At 38.2% G+C, this 17,005-nt stretch overlaps 1 protein-coding gene and 1 pseudogene across 1 annotated transcript in view; one reads left to right on the top strand and one right to left on the bottom strand.

Moving 5' to 3' along the window:
• TBC1D15 (TBC1 domain family member 15) overlaps positions 1-3,492 on the bottom strand; it is a 65,526-nt gene extending 62,034 nt beyond the window's left edge. Inside the window, exons 1-2 of the mRNA XM_007952464.2 lie at positions 3,400-3,492; positions 3,132-3,206 (exon numbers count right to left, since the gene is read on the bottom strand). The gene's annotated coding sequence lies outside the window, so the exon portion shown is untranslated. The remainder of the gene's footprint in view (positions 1-3,131; positions 3,207-3,399) is intronic.
• Positions 3,493-12,625: 9,133 nt separating this feature from the next.
• LOC103206949 lies at positions 12,626-14,197 on the top strand (annotated as a pseudogene).
• Positions 14,198-17,005: the final 2,808 nt, after the last annotated feature.

Genomic DNA, 17,005 nt, shown 5'->3' with positions numbered 1-17,005 from the left:
AAAAAAAAAAAAAAAAAAATATATATATATATATCTCTGAGGAATTAAAAATATAGCAGAAGTGAAAAAAGGCAACAGAAGAACTGGAATAAAGGTGAGGAAATTTCCTAGAAAAGAGTAACCAAAACAAAGGAAAAGATTTCTTAAGAATCATCACTGAAATAATTCAACAACATTCAGAAATAACACGAGTTTCTGTATAATGTGGCCACCAAATATCCAGCACGATGGATTAAAAAAAACACAAAGACACATCCCCAGGAAATCTAGAACACAGGGAACAAAGAGGTAATCCTAAAAGCTTTTAGGGTAGGGAGAGAGAAAATAAAGGATCAGGAATCTGACTAACATTATAAAGGAAACTAGACTTTTGTATAGGAGCTCTGGTGGAGTAGTGCCTAAGGCATCTGACTGCTAACAGAACCCCTCAGAAGGAAGATTGGGCAATCTACTTCTGTAGTGATACCGGCTCAGAAACCCAAGGAGGGGTCGCTATGAGTAGGGTCCCACTCCACGTTAGTGAGTTGTTGTTTTTTTTAAAAGAAATACTTAAAGCAATAATTTTAAAAACGTTTATTAAAATATACTTCCAACTGTAATTCTATGCCAAACTCTCAATTCAGAATAAAGATACCAAAGTCTAACATTGTCTTTGCTCCCATATACCGTTTTTCTCAGCAAGCTACTGAAGCTCTGCCAAAACAAGGGAGTAAACCAAAATAGAAGACAGCATGGGATACAGGAAATGGGGATTAAAACAAAGGAAAGAGGCAAAAAGAGTCCTCAGGATGACTGCTGCACAGTAACCGGCCCACACTCAGCTGGTCATAAGGCTCGGGGAGAAATGTCTCTAAGGAACATAAAATTAATGTTTAAATGTTCTGAGAAAAAATATGGACAACTGAACAAAAGCTTAGAGGTGAATTAGAGTTAAAATGAGAGCTAAATCTTTGCTTTCTATAAAGTCACAAAATATCTAAACTGGAAAAAAAAAATCAAATAGTAGCATTAGAAGAACATTATTTAGACACATGGATATAATCAAAAAAAAAACAACTACAAGGTTTGATTGGGATTGCCTTGGGAAACGGAATATTTGGTGGGAAAGTATAGGTACCTCTGTTTTCATAATAAACCTTGTAAAACTTATAGGACTTATATAGGAAAATGTATAATTTGGATAAAAATTAATTTTATTAAAAAATCTTTTATAATTTTTTAAAATAAAATATTTAAATAGAAATGTATGAAAAGAACTAAATGAACTGGAAGTACAACTATTCAGTAAAAAATGTGTTACATTATAAAATTTTCCCTATCCATTATAAATTCTTCCCCTATCTCACAGTACAGATAAAAAGCTCAAAATGGATCACAATCTAAATGTAAGAGCTAAAACTACAAAAATCTCAAAAGAAACAGTAAATTCTTATTGCCTTGGGTTGGTTACAAAGTTTCTTAGATGTGACACCAAAAGCACAATCAATAAAAATAAATAAATAAACTGACTTCATCAAAATTAAAAACTTTTGCGCTTCACAGAATATCATCAAGAAAATAAGACAACCCAAAGAATGGGAGAAAATATTTGCAAGTCATACACCAGAAAAGGGACTTGTATCCAAAATATATATAGAATTCTTACAACTTTATAATAGAGACAAATAATCAAATGGGCAAAAGATTCATTACCAGTTTCTCCAAAGAATATATATACATGGGCAGTGAGCACTTGAAAAATGCTTAACGCTGTAAGTCATTAGGGAAATGCATATGAAACCCACAAAGAGGTAACACTTCACACCCACTGGGGTGATTAAAATAAAAAGGGCAAGAACAAGTACTAATAAGAACATCGAGAAAATAGAACCCTCAAATATTGCTGGTGGGATTATATAATGATGTAGCTGTTTGGGAATAAAGTTTGGAAGTCTCCAAATGTTAAACATAGTTATGTATCACCCAGCACTTCCACTCCTAGGTATATATACCCAAGAGAAATTAAAACATATGTCCACATAAAAACTCATACACAAATGTACAGCTTTATTCATAATAGCCCAACAGTAAAAACTACTAAATGTCCATCAACTGACAAAAGGATAAACAAAAGGTGGTATATCCATAAATAGAATGTCATTTAGTAATGAAAAAAAAAAATGAAGTACTGAAACATGATATAATACAGATGGAACCTTGAAAACATTATGCTAAGTGAAAGAAGGCACAAAAGAACACATTTTAAGATTTCATTTTTATGAAATGTACAAAACAAGCAAATCCTTAGAGACAGAAAGTAGACTAGTGGTTGCCAGAGGTGGGGATGGAGGAAATGAGGCGTGACCTCTAATGGGTATCAAAAATCCAATCCCAACGCAACTCAAAGCAATCCAATAGGACAGAATAGAACTGCCCCAAAGGGATTCCAAGGCTGTAAACCTTAGCGTAGTGCCTAAGGCACTTGACTGCTAACCAGAAGGCTGGCAGTTCAAACCCACTAGCCACTCCTCCGAAGGAAGGCTGGGCAATCTACTCCATAGTGATACTGCCTCGGAAACCCAAGGAGGGTCACTATGAGTCAAGTCTGACTCAACAGCACATAACAACAACAAACCTTTCCAGAGCAGACTGTCACATCTTTCTCCTGCTGAGTGGCTGGTGAGTTTGAGTGCTGACCTTAAGGTTAGCAGCCAAGTGCTTTAACCACTGCACCACCAAGGCTCTTTCTAATGGGTACAGTTTCTTCTCAAGGGAATCAAAATGTTCTAAAATTAGGTATCAGTGATGATTCCACAACTCTGTAAATATACTAATTTTACACTGAACTGTATACTTTAAAAGAGTGAATTTTATGGTATGTGAATTATATCTCAATAAAGCTGTTATCTGAAAAATGACAGTCCTTTCAAAACCAAACCAAACTCACTGTTATTGAATCAGTTCCAACTAATAGCAATCCCACTGAGTTTTCAATGCTGTAAATTTTTACAGAAGCAGACTGACTCATTTTTCTTCTGCAGAGCAGCTGGTGGATTTGAAACACTGACTTTAGTTAGCAGCCAAATGTCTTAACCATAATATCACCAGAGCTCCCTGACATTCCTTTAGTCACTTTTTATTTTTTAAAATACCTTTCCAGCACAGAGAATACTAGAAGAATCTAGTGCATCATCCAATGGTCTCCAATCCACTATTACTTCAGAATCCTATAGAAAGAAATTATGAATCATTATTTACTATTCACTGATTTCTTACATTCTTAGTCACATTTTTATTCCCTAAACCCAAAATTTACAAAATTTTATCTTGTACATGAAATTCAAACTTTCTGATTATGGCCCAAAGACGAACCACTAATCATAAACATTTATTAAATGAAACCATTTACTAGAAACATACCTTTTCTAAAACACGTAATATTCCTGAAATCAAGCTGTCATGGTCATTGGTCTTTCCATAAGATGAATGAATATATACCCCTTCTTGTTCATATATAATCTGGAACAACAAAAATAAGATTAATCAAACTATTTCTATTCAATAATATTTCCACCTTCATTTTAAAAAATCAGAGAATGCTCATTTACAATGCTGGCTAAGTTTCTGGTTATTTCATATATAAATGTACCATTCTGAGAATATCACTCAGACTAAAGAGTACATCAGATAAAGATAAACTGGAAAGAAGTTTGCTTTGTTACACATGAAAGTTTGTTTTTCTGATTAGTGATCATCACAATCTTGACCTTCTCCATAAATAAAGACGTCAAGCTAACTGCTATGTTTCTTAATATGAAAAATTCCACTTAAAATTTACATTTTTCACAAATGTTAAGCAAAATACTGGGTTCAACACTGAAAATAGACTAAAAATAACCAAGTGTGATTTTCTGAGTTTTATTTTACAACAAATACGTTAAACATACGTGATGATAAACAGAAAATGTGAAGTTTTAAATAAGACTTTAAACCATACCTCAAGGATACTGGAAAGAAATGATTAGATACAAATCATGTCACTCAATATGAATAGTGCATGAACCACTTCCTTGACATAAATTCCTCTCTTTCTCTCTATATGTACACATATACATACATACATATATATGTGTGTGTGCGTGTGCGTATATAAGTGTGTGTGTATGTGTAGGTAAGTATCCGTGTGTGTGTACACACACACACACACACATACATATATATATATATATAGCTTCACTGGGTTTGCTTCTCCAGAGAACCAAACCTAAAATAATCTTTATATCTAAAATAAAGTTGGACAAAGGTGTGAACAGGACTTATAAATATGAATGTACCAAAAATCCTATTATGATCTCAAGAAATATAAAGCCAAACTCATTACATTCTTCCATACCACTTAGAACAGTGTATAAGGAGACAAAGCTGTGGACTTCGTGTTGGCTGGCCTAACAACATGGCCATTGTGAATATTTTTAAGTGGCATTACAATTCAGGCAACAACCTAAGAACCGGCTCCACTTGCCAAGGACTGCATGAGCAACCAAAACGGTGGCTGGCAGTCAGAAAGATGTAATATTCCCCTTGTTCCCCACACCCTCCCAATCAACAGAGAAATGTCCATCCTCTACCTCCACCCATCTTCTGGATTGGCAGGAATCTGAACCCAGTTCAGACATCCTACCATCAGATGTCTTCAGGGAAGGCAAGAACTGGTCCCTGCTCTGGATGTCCTTTTCCCAGTCACCTTTTGGGCTAAGAGGAACTTTTCAGAGATCAGGTACTCTACACCCAGCTGGCTTTTGGAATGGCATGAACCTTTTTCCGGGAAAGGGATCCTGTGCCTAGTTACCTTTTGAGACAGCAGGAATTTTTTCTGGGAGTAGACACATTGCCCACAGCTGCTTTTTGAGTCAACTGGAACTCCCTTGAACCAGGTGCTTTGCTCCAATTACCTGTGGACCAGCAAGAATTGTTTTCTGGCCAATACCTTGCCCCCAGACCCCTTGTGGACCAGCAGGAACTTGTGTGAGATTAGGTGCCCTGCCCTATGTTGCCTTCTGGTAGATAGGAACTAGTTGCAAGATCAGCAGTCCTGCTGCCAGCAACTTTCAAGCTGGCAGGAACTTTTCCTGGGACCAGGGGCCCTGTCCCCAGTTACATTTTGAGCAGGAAGGAATTCTTTCTGGAATCAGGCACCTTTCTCCCACTGCTGTTTAGGCTGGAAGGAACCTTTTCCAGGTCTAGATGCCCTGCCTCCAAACATCTTCTGGGACAGCAGGAACTCATCTGAGATCAAGCACCCTGCCCCCAGCTCCACTCAGGGTAGTTAAAGACTAGTACCAGGACCAGGTACCCTGCCCCCATCACCTGTTTGGCCAGCAGACACAGCCTGGGTGCCCTGCCCCCCACCCAGTTTTAAATTTGTTAATTTGTTTTTATATTATTCTTTTTTTTTCTTCCTCCTTTCTTTCATTCATTGTTTTCTCTTCCCTTTCCTGGGTTCTTGTTTGTTTTTCCCTTTTCCTGGTTCCCTTTTCTTTTCTTCTTTTCCTTTTATCATTCCTCCCATTCCATTTCTTTTTGCACTTTTCTTATTTTTTTTTCTTTATTATTCTTTTTCTCTTGCTCTCTTCTCTGAGTATCTCCTTCCAAGATACTGTTTTTACTTCTTTTACTCTTTGTCCTCCTTTGGTCTTTTTCCTTTTTTAAAAAAAAAAAACTTTTCATTTATTGTTTTTCTTTTTGTGGTTATAATTGTTTGTTTATGCTCTTTGTATTCTTTATCCTCATTTTTATTTCATTGCTGTTCTGTTTTTTTGTTCTTTTGTCCTACTGGATGGGAGACAGCGATAATGTCCACATGACCCAACCACATCCATACCTCCTGTAGCCCCACCCACTGAACAATGGCCACCACCTGCTCTGCACCAACTGATCAAGGATAGACAGTGGCCAATACCAGCCCAAGTCACCCACAACTGCTCTCCACAACAGCTAACAGAGATCTGTGCACACATTCTCATCCTCTGTAACACCCACCAGGAAACAGATGGTGACTGTCTAAGTGCTGCCAAACTAGTACAGAGGTGCACATCAGCCCTGCTCCCTCAGATATACCAAACCAAAATAAAGACAAAAAAAAAAGTACCAGGCAACTCATAACAACCTACAATCATCAATAAAATATACATACAATGACACCACAATGTTTCAGAGACAACTGACAATCCCAGTTTCCACAAAGAAGCAAGATACAGTAGTACAAACAAAGGACCAGAATACAGAAACACAAAATCTCCCTGAGGAAGAAGCAACATTGAAACTACCAGAAAAGGAATTCAAAAGAATTCTATTTAGGTACCTTCAATGGACTGAGACAAAGATCAAGGAAAACACTGACAAAAAAAAGGAAACATCCACTGTCAACCACTCAGAAAGGGATCACTGCAGGAAATCCTGAATAGAGTGGGAGAAAAATGTGGAACAAAACTCAAAATCATAAAAAAGACCATGCTTACTGGTCTCATAGAAACTGGTAAAACCCGAGACTATGGCCCCTAGTCACCCTTTGGGCCTGGAATTGAACTCACTACCATGTCTTCCAGCCAAACAACAGACAGGCATGTAAGTTGAACACTTACACCAGGTAGGCACGCTCCTTAGAAAAATAAACCATAGGAGATGAGAAGGGCAGTATATGCACAGGGAGATAGCTCAGAGAGCAGGAATGCATAGGAAGGAAAGACAAAGGAGCAAGGCAACCAGAGGGATGAAGTAGGAAGAGAGTTGTTACGTTATAGGATTGCAAGCAACGTTATAAAACAAAATGTCTATGAACTGTTGAACGGAAAACAAAATTGCTCTGTAAACTTTTACCCAGATCATAATGATTAATTAAAATAAGCAGCCAGGGAAAATAATACAATGTACAATGATAAGTAGATTTCTTTTTGGAAACCAGAAGATAATGGAACAACATCCTTCAAGTGCTAAAAAAAAAAAATCTGTCCATCTAAAGTTCCATACTCAGAGAAAATATCTTTCAAAAAGGAGGCAAAATACAGACTTTTCAGATACACAAAAGTTGAGAAAATTCATCACCATCAGACCTACATTACAAGAGAAGTTAAAAGAATTCCTTCAGTAAGAATTATGGTAAAAGGAAATCTGGATCATTCAAAATAATAACTATGTGGATAAATATACTTTACTTCTTGTTAACCAAATCTCTTTTGACCGCTTGTACCATAAATAAATGCAGAATAGTGAACTTGAAGTCACAGCAATAGAAACAATCCAAAATGACACACAGGGGTGGTAGAGGGGAGGACTGGAAGGCAGGAAAAAAAAAAAAAACAGTGAACAGAGCACCAATGAGGTACAAGAAAACCCTGATATGTACATAAGTGCATGTTTGTTTTGTGAGGCATGTAACACACATGAAAGTAAAATATGTAAGAAAAATAGCACATAGGGCCAGGAGTAGAAAACTGGAAGTATATTATTCCAAGTTCTTATACTTTATGTGACTCTTAAAAGCATAATTAACTCTTGGAAGTAAGCTATGGTAAGGAAAAGATTTAAATTATAAACTTTAAAGTCATCACTAAAGTAACAGAATCATAAGTAATAATCCAACAAAGAAATAAAAATATACTCTATTAATCACGAAGAGGGAAGAATAAAAAAGAAAAATAGGATAAATAGGAAAAAAAAATAGCAAGATGACAGAGAAACCCTAACCATAACAACGATCTTATTGATTAGTCTACAAAACCCAACTAAAAGGCAGAGAATATCAGATTGGATGAAGAACTATGACCTAATTCTATGCTTCCTAAAGAAAAACATTTTAAATATAAAGACACAAATAGATTAAAAAAAGATGGAAAATATATTATGCTAACACTAATCAAAATAAAGCTTGAATATATTTATTTCACACAAAAGTAGATATCAAAGCTATACACACACACACACATATACATATATAAAACCAGGTATAAGATCATTTCATAACATATATGCATTAAGAGACAGAAAAATCAGCAATGAGAAGACTTGAACAATGCTATCAACTTACCTAACTGGCACTTACAGAACATGCCATCCAACAACAGAATACACATTCTTTTTAAATGCACACCAAACATTTAACAAGACAGACCACATTTTAGGGCATAAAACAAGTAGCAAATCTAACAGAATTTGAGGATGTTCTGTGACCACACAGCATTAAAATATAAATCAATAGGAAAAATATCTTTGAAACATCCCCATATATTTGAGAATTAATAACACACTTCCAGATAACCCATTAACATTAAAGAAGAAATCAAAAGTGAAAACTTTCAAAGTATTTTGAACTGAATAAAAATGTAAAAACATCATATCAAAATTGTGGGGTGCCAGTAAAACAGTATTTAATGTAACTATATAGCATTAAAGGAGCTCTGGTGGTGTAGTGCCTAACGCATCTGACTGCTAACCAGATGGCTGGCAGTTTAAACCCACCAGCCACTCCTCGGAAGGAAGACTGGGCAATCTACTACCATAGCAATACTGCCTCAGAAACCCAAGGAGGGGTCATTATCAGTCAGATTCGACTCCATGGCAGTGAGGTTCTCCCCCCACCCCCATATATAGCATTAAATGCTCTTGATAGAAAAAACTATGTAAAATTAATAAAAGCTTCTGCCTTAAGAAAGTAGAAAAACAAATGCAAATTAAAGCCAAAGCAAGCAGAGGAAAACAAAGATCAGAGCAGAAATTAATAAAACAGAAAAATCAATGAAACCAAAAGAGAGTTTTTGAGAAGATAATAAAACTGGTCAAACTCTAGTTAGATTGCTCAGGAAAAAACAAGGTAAGACACAAATTACTAATAACAGGAATTAGAGCAGTAATATCACTACATATTCTACAGATAAGAAAAGTAAACTAGCTGGTGAGGATGTGGAGAGACTGGAATTCTCATACAATGCTGTTGAAACTGTAAAATGATACAACTACTGTAGAAATCAGTACAGTGATTCCTTAAACAGTTGGAAATAGAAATAACATGTGATCCAGCAATCTTGTGACTAGGTATATATATCCTAAAGAAGTGAGAGCCAACACCATCTGATCTGCAGTCTATATGACTATGAGACCAGAAGAAGTAGATGGTGCCCGGCTACCACTGTCTTCCACTTGAAAGGGGATCTAAGTAGGAGATCCTTAATAGAGAGGGAGAACAATGTGGAACAAAACTCTAAAATCATTGGAGGAAAAAAGGGGGGGACCAGGTTTTCTGGTCCAATAGAGCCAGATGGAACCACTGAGACTATGGCCCCTAGGTACCCTTCAGGTCTGGAATCGAACACACACCTGTGGTTTCCAGCCAAACAAAAGACAGGCATATGAGTTGAACATTTACCTCAAGTAGATACACTCCTTGGAGAGAACAATCATGGGAGAAAGAAGGGCTGCTTATGCACAGGGAGACAGCTCAGGGGACAGGAGCCCATGGAGGGATGGACACTGGGAAGAGGTAACTGTGGGGAGGAAGTGGGAGGGGAGCTGTTGCATTGTGGTAAACTGTGGTCAATGTCATGAGAAAAAATGTATGTGAATTGCTGTATGGAAAGTGAATTTGCTCTGTAAACCTTCACCCAAATCACAATAAAATAATAATAATAATAATAATAATAAATGAAGTGAGAGCCAGAACATGAATAGATATATGCACACCCATGTTCGTCGCAGCACTATTCACAATGGCAAAGAGATGGAAACAACCTAAGTGCCCATCAACTGAAGAATGAATAAACAAACTGTGGTACATACACACAATGGAATACTATGCAACCCTAAAGAATAATGTACAATCTGCAAAACACTGCATAACATGGATTAAACTTGGAGGACATTATTCTGAGTGAAATAAGTCAATCACAGAAGGACAAATATTGCATTAGTCCACTATTGTAAAAAGTCAAGGAAAGGCTTAGGTACGGAAGGAAATTTTCTTTGTTGGTTACCAAGGATGGGAGAGAAAATTGCTAGATAGGTAAGAGGAAAAAAAGAAAAAAGATACTAAAGATATTCATGAATAAACTTGACAACTTGACAAAATGGATAAATTCCCTGAAGAGACACAGCTACCCAAAATTCACTCAAAAAGAAAAAGATAACCTGAGTAGCCTGATATCCATTACAGAAACTGAAGTTACAGTTTAAAACCTTCCCAAAAAGGAAATTCCAGAGCCAGAGGGCTTTACTGGTGAACTCTACCAATTAACAAAGAAATAAAACCAACTTTCAGAAAAGTAAAGAGAAGGTATACTTCCCAAATAATTCTACAAGGCCAGCAATACCCTCATGCTGAAATTGGACAAAGACATTACAAGAAAACAAAACTAAAGACCAATGTCTCTCATGAACATACATGTTTTCATGAGCTCCACACCAAATGTCTAAGCACTCCTGGATATTTCTCCACTTGAAAAACCCACAAAAACCTTAAACTCAGTATTTTCTATCCTAAATCTGCTCTTTTGTCAAAGACAATCCACTTATCCTACATGACTCTGTCATCCTATTTCATAAACCCCTCTCACCCTATCTTATAAACCCCTCAAAGTTTCCTCTCTGACACTATCTTCATTATTTCGAGAACATGTTGCTAAAATAACATTGTGGTATCTCTTCTCTTAAGCTAGTCACCTTCCAACAATCTGTGTAAGGTGTGTAATGTGTAACCACTACCAAGACTTACCTTTATAAAATGCACATCTGATCATGATATGCTTGAGCTTAAAATTCTTCTGACTCTGCTCTTTGTTATAGCTATAGCTACCCTCCTAATACTCTCCTGGAACACACACAACCTTCCTGCCTTGGGTAACTCAGAACTCACCTGTTCTCTGAAAGTCTTGTCATTTTTTGTGTGAATTCTGCTTTCTCTCCCTGAAATACCTTTTAACTCCTTTTCTTCAAAAGTGCACAAACAATAGCCTGCCTAAACTCTTCCATCCAGCCCCATTCCACCTAATTTATTTTGGAAATTTCTTTATTCATATATTCACCACATACATTAAGTACCAACTACATGCTGGAGGTAAAAGGTGTTGGTAGAAGACACACAAACACCAAAACAAGTGTCGGCCTAAACCAGCTATGTGATGGAGACTAATAAATCAAGTCATACCAGAGTGTGACAGAAGTATGCAGGGGCTCCTGAATGAGATGTCATTTTAATTACTTCTTCAATAAATATATATTGAATGCTTACAATGTGCCAGGCACAGAATAAACTGCTAGGGTTAAATAAATGAGATTCAGTCACTATATTCATAGCACTTACAATCTAACTGGAGATTAGGACAAGAAAACAAACTACTAAAATATATGATAGAAGGGTAACCCATAAGACTAAGTCCTGATTTCTTGGTGGAAACCAGGCAGAAGAGAAGGGAATGGGATGATACATATAAAACTCTGAAAGAAAAAAAAAATTCCAATGAAGAATTATATACCCAATAAAACTGTCCCTCAAATATGATGGAGAAATTAGGACATTTCCAGATAAGCAGAAATTAAGGAAATGTGTTAAAAACCAGACCAACTGTGGTGGTTAAGTTTGCATGTCAACTTGGCTGGGCCTGGTTGAGTGGCTGGGTAGATGAATGTAGTTATTCCCCACAGTGAGATTGGTAATTAACTCCATGGTGGAATCTATTGGATCACCTGAGTAGCTGCTTTGGATATGTGGTCTGCTTCCCATATATAAGAAACAGCTTTGGGAATGGTCTCTAGCTTATGGGCACAGTTGGACCCTGCACGTAGCCATGTCGTCGTTCAGCAGCCTGCCAAGCTCTGCCGACCTTGGGACTTTCGATGGACTTGAATTAATGGCCTTCCATGTGGTTTGCTAACATTGGGACTGTGCCATTTTATTTGTCAACCTTGGGCTTGTTAGCCTCAGGAGCCAGTAGCTGCCTGAGTGAAGAGATGCCTCTAGCTTCAGTGGGCCAGGAGCAAGAGGCAGAGCTGAAGCCCAAGGTCGAGGGGCTTTCACCCAGCCCCTAGAGCCTGGCACTCTGAACTCAGACTTCTAGCCTCCTGAACTGTAAGAGAATAAACTCCTGTTTGTTCAAGCTATCCCACTTGTGGTGTATTCTTGCCAGAGTGGCACTAGGTAACCAGAACACTAACCTTACAAGAGATGCTAACGGGAGTCCTTTGGACAAAAAAACAACAACAGCAAAAAACCACTGAACAAAACACACATGAGGACATAACCCAGAAACCAACCCAGTTATGGAAGTATCTAAAGTAAAATAAGCTTACAAGACTGTAAACAGGGAACCAGAGACATCAATTGGGAAATGAGGACAACTACAAACCTGTAAGTGGGAAAAAACAGTATAGTTACAGAACTTCTAAATGGTGAGGAAGTCAAGACAACTGTGAGAAAAAATGGACCATTCTCAACCTGGGAAGAAAATTTAAAAACACAGGGTAACCTCAAAGAAAAATAATAAACTTTCACATCAAAATAAAAAAAGAGGACAAGCACAAATATCTAGCATATACTAAAACAACAGCAATGAAGGAAATGATAATGCAACTTATAAACAAAATGAGCTCAGCACAGAAAATTATGTGGTACAAAGAAATCCAAAACACCGCCATCCACCTCCACCACCAGGAAGCAATAGCACCAGAAGCACAAAATGTGTACAGCTGTGCCGAGTGCACTCACATCTATAGTAACCAGAAGCCAGATCGCCCCAAAATGAATTTTTGGCATTTACCTTTTGACCACTGCAGTCTCTCTCTGCAGTCCTTCGTCTACCTGGTGTGCATCCCCAAAGGCATTGTCTTTGACTTGCTGAGCATCCTGCTTTGCCTTAAGAAGTACGGGACCAACCCCAGCAATGGAGAGAAACTAGACAGGGGTCCCTGATTGAGCTAAAGCTTGCAAAGAACAATGAAGGTAAATACCACTGCCCCGTGTTATTCACCGTATTCACCAACACCACCTACATCATGGCTATCAGAACAAGTGGCAATATCTACCTACAAAGAGCAGCTGAATATCAAGGCCAAGAACTTCTGGGATCTGCTGACAGATGAGCCCTTCTCCTGGTAGGACATCACCACCCTGCAGGAGCCTACAAATTTGGACCAATTTAATGTCTCCAGCTGAAATAACATGAAAATGACAGACCCAGATGAGAAAAGCCAAACAGGACCCATCTTACTCCCTGGAAAACACAAACACAGAGATGCAGGAGACCCTCCAGGAGCTCTACAAGGAGTTCAAGGAGGACGAGGTTCCAGCAGCCACTATGAGGGTCCCTGAGAAGAAAGTGGACAAGCTAAAGACCACCCACTACTACTCCACTGGGAAGATCACAGCCTCCTTCACCTCCACCACCATGGTTCTAGAGACAACACACGAAGCAGCCGCTATCAATGAGGACGTCCTGAGTTACCAGTGTGTGAAGAAGGGCTACATGTGACTGAGCACCAACAAGGGCCTCCTCAGCCTGGAGCTTTACTCCAACCTGTGAGAACTTCATCAGGCTTTGCAAGAAGCACTATTATGACAACACTGTCTTCCAAAGATCCATCCGGAACTTTGTGATCCAAGGGGGTGACCCAACTGGCACAGGCAAAGGTGGTGAACTGTTCTGAGGAAAGCTGTACAAAGACAAGTTCTGGCCCAACCCATCACACACAGCCTGGGATATCCTCAGCATGGCCAAGTCGGGGCCCAATACCAACAAGTCTCAGTTCTTCATCACCTTCCGCTCCTGCGCCTACCTGGACAAGAAGCACATCATCTTCGGGCAGGTTGTTGGGGGCTTTGACACTCTGACAGTCATGGAGAACATGGAGAGTGACCTCAAAACTGACCACCCTAAGGAAGAGCTCCATATTGAGTCCCCAATGGCATTCTCGTGGACTCCTCTGAAGAGGCAGATGCTCAGATTGCTGAGGCCCAGAAGAAGACACAGCTAAAGGAGGCAGCTGTGGAGACCACCATGAAGATGAAGTAGCCCCAGCTTGGGAGCCCAGACCCCAAACGTACTGCCAGGGGGTGGGCAAGTACGTTAGCCTGGCGGCCATGAAGCAAGCAGCAGAGGAGGAGACGTCCCCCAGCACAGCCAGCCCCACGGCCAAGAAGAGACCCAGCCAGGGCTCCAGGGACTTCAGCTCCTGGTAGCAGCCAGTTAGCACTCTGTAGGTTGCTGTCCCTGGAGGCTCAATAAAGCTTAAGCCCTCAAAAAAAAAAAAAGAGGAACAACTGAAAATAAAATCAACAAAGATACAGAAGAACTAAACAATACAATCCACCAACTTGGTCTTATAGACTACAGAGTACTTCACCCAACAGCAGCACAATATATATTCTTTTCCAGTACACATGGAACATTCTTCAGGATACACCATGTTAGGGAACAAAGTAAGTCTCAATAAATTTTAAAACACTGAAATACTGCAAAGCATCTTCTCAGATCACAATGCTACAAAATCAGAAATCAACAATACGAAGAACAACAGAAATAGAGCAAACACATGTGAACTGAATAATAACCTCCTTAAAAACAACTAAGTAAAAGAAAAAATCAAATTTAAAAATTCCTTGAATCAAATGAGAATGAAAACCTAACATACCAAAATTTTTGGAACACAGCAAAAGCTGTGATCAGAGGGCAATTTATACTAATAAAGGCACACATGAAAAAAGAATAGCCAAAAGCAACACCTTAATCCAACATCTCCAACAATCAGATAAAGAGCAGAAAAAAGCCTACCATCACCAGAAGAAAAGAAACAATAAATATTTGAGCAGAAATAAATGAAACAGAAAAAAGAAACACAACAAAAAAAAAATCAAGACTAGAATGTGTATTTTTGAAAAGATTAATAAAACTGGCAAACCACTGCCAAACACAACAAACAAAAAGGAGAGAATAGTAGCAACACAAATAAGAAACTAATTGGGCAATGTCACAATAGAACCAACAAATTAAAAGGATAATATCAGGATACTATGAAAAATTGTACTCCAACAAATGTGAAAATCTAAAAGAAACTGACAGATTTCTAGAAACATACTACTTATCTAAACTAACACATGGAACTCTGGTAGCATAGTGCCTAAGGCACTTGACTACTAACCAGAAGGCTGGTGGTTCAAACCCACCAGCCACTCCTTGGAAGGAAGATGGGGCAATCTACTTCCATAGTGATACTGCCTCGGAAACCCAAGGAGGGGTCGCTATGAGTAGGGTCCAACTCGACGGTACATAACAACAACAACAACAAACTAACACACAGACTGAGGTGGAAAATTTGAACAGACTCATAACAAAAGAAGAAACTGAACAGGTTATACAAAAATTCCTAACAAAAAAAGGTTCTGGCCCAGATGGTTTCACTGGAGAATTCTATCAAATGTTCAGAGAAGAACTGACACCAATCCTACTCAAACTATTCCAGAACACAGAAAATGATGGAATCCTCCAAATTTCATTTTATGAAGTAAGCATAATCTTGGTACCAAAACCTGGCAAAGACATCACTAAAAAGGAAAACTACAGACCAATATCCCTGGTGAGTATAGACACAAAAATTTTCAACAAAACCTGAGACAACAGACTCCAACAATATATCAAAGAAATAATATACCATGATTACGTGGGGTTCATACCAGGTATTCAAGGATAGCTCACCATCAGAAAAACAAGAGTCCCCAATCAACATAATTCATCACAAAAGTAAAATACAGGAAAAGAACCACATGATGCAGAAAAGGCATTTGATAAAATCCAACAGCTTTTCCTGATAAAAACTCTCAGTAAAGTAAAAAAGAAATTCCTCAACATAATAAAGGGCATGTATACAAAACCAACAGCCAACATTATTCTCAATGTATTAAAGACTGAAATCATTCCCCTTGCAAACAGGAACCAGACAAGGATGCCCTCTATCACTCTATTCAACATTGTATTGGAAGTCCTTGTTGTTGTTATATGCCGTTGAGTCGGACTTGATTCATAGCAACCCCTCCCTGGGTTTCCGAGGCAGTATCACTACGGAAGTAGATTGCCCCATCTTCTTTCTGAGGAGTAGCTGGTGGGTTTGAACCCCCAGCTTTCTGGTTAGCCTTAAGCATTATGCTAACAGAGCTCCTAGCCAGGACAATAAAGCAAGAAAGGGGAATCAAAGGCATCCAAATTGGTAAGGAAAAAGTCAAACTATACCTGTTTTCTGATGATATGATCCTACACATAGAAAACACAAGAGACTCAGCAAGAAAACTACTAGAACTGATTGAGAGAGTTAGCATTGTGGCAGGAAGCTAGATCAATATACAAAAATCAGTTGGATTCCTCTACACCAGAAAAGAAACTGCTGAAAGGAAAATAAGGAAATCAATACCATTTACAGTAGCTACCAAAAAAATAAAATACATGGGGATAAATCTTACCAGGGACACAAAAGACCTGTACTCTACTTTCTCTACTTCAAGAAACCGTAAGAGATCTAAATAAATGAAAGAACATACTATGCTTATGGATAGGAAGATAGAACACTGTGAAAATGCCAATAATACCCAAAATAATTTATACATTCAATGCAATTGCAATCCATATTCCATTAATGTTTTTTAACAATATGGAAAAACCAATCACTAATTTTATATGGACAGGAAATAGACCTCAGATAAGCAAAGGACTACTGACGAAGAACAAGGTAAGAGGTCTCACACTCCCGGATCTCAAAACCATTGTTCAGCCACAGTAGTCAAAACAGCCTAGCACTGGTACAATAACAGACACACAGGCCAGTGGAATAGAATTGAGAATGCAGAAATAGATATATAGACCTATGGTCAGCTCATTTTTGACAAAGAGCTTTATCCATTAAATAGGAAAGAGATAGTCTGTTTAACAAATGGTGCTGGGAAACCTGGTTACCCATTTGCAGAAAAATGAAACAAGATCCATACTTCACACCATACACA

This window comes from Orycteropus afer, unplaced genomic scaffold (genome assembly GCF_000298275.1).
Source record: "Orycteropus afer afer isolate SDZICR_OR568_19922 unplaced genomic scaffold, OryAfe1.0 scaffold00339, whole genome shotgun sequence".
In the NCBI taxonomy this organism is placed as follows: Eukaryota; Metazoa; Chordata; class Mammalia; order Tubulidentata; family Orycteropodidae; genus Orycteropus; species Orycteropus afer.
Note: the sequence above shows the minus strand (reverse complement) of the source record. Positions and strands in the feature narration are given on the sequence as shown.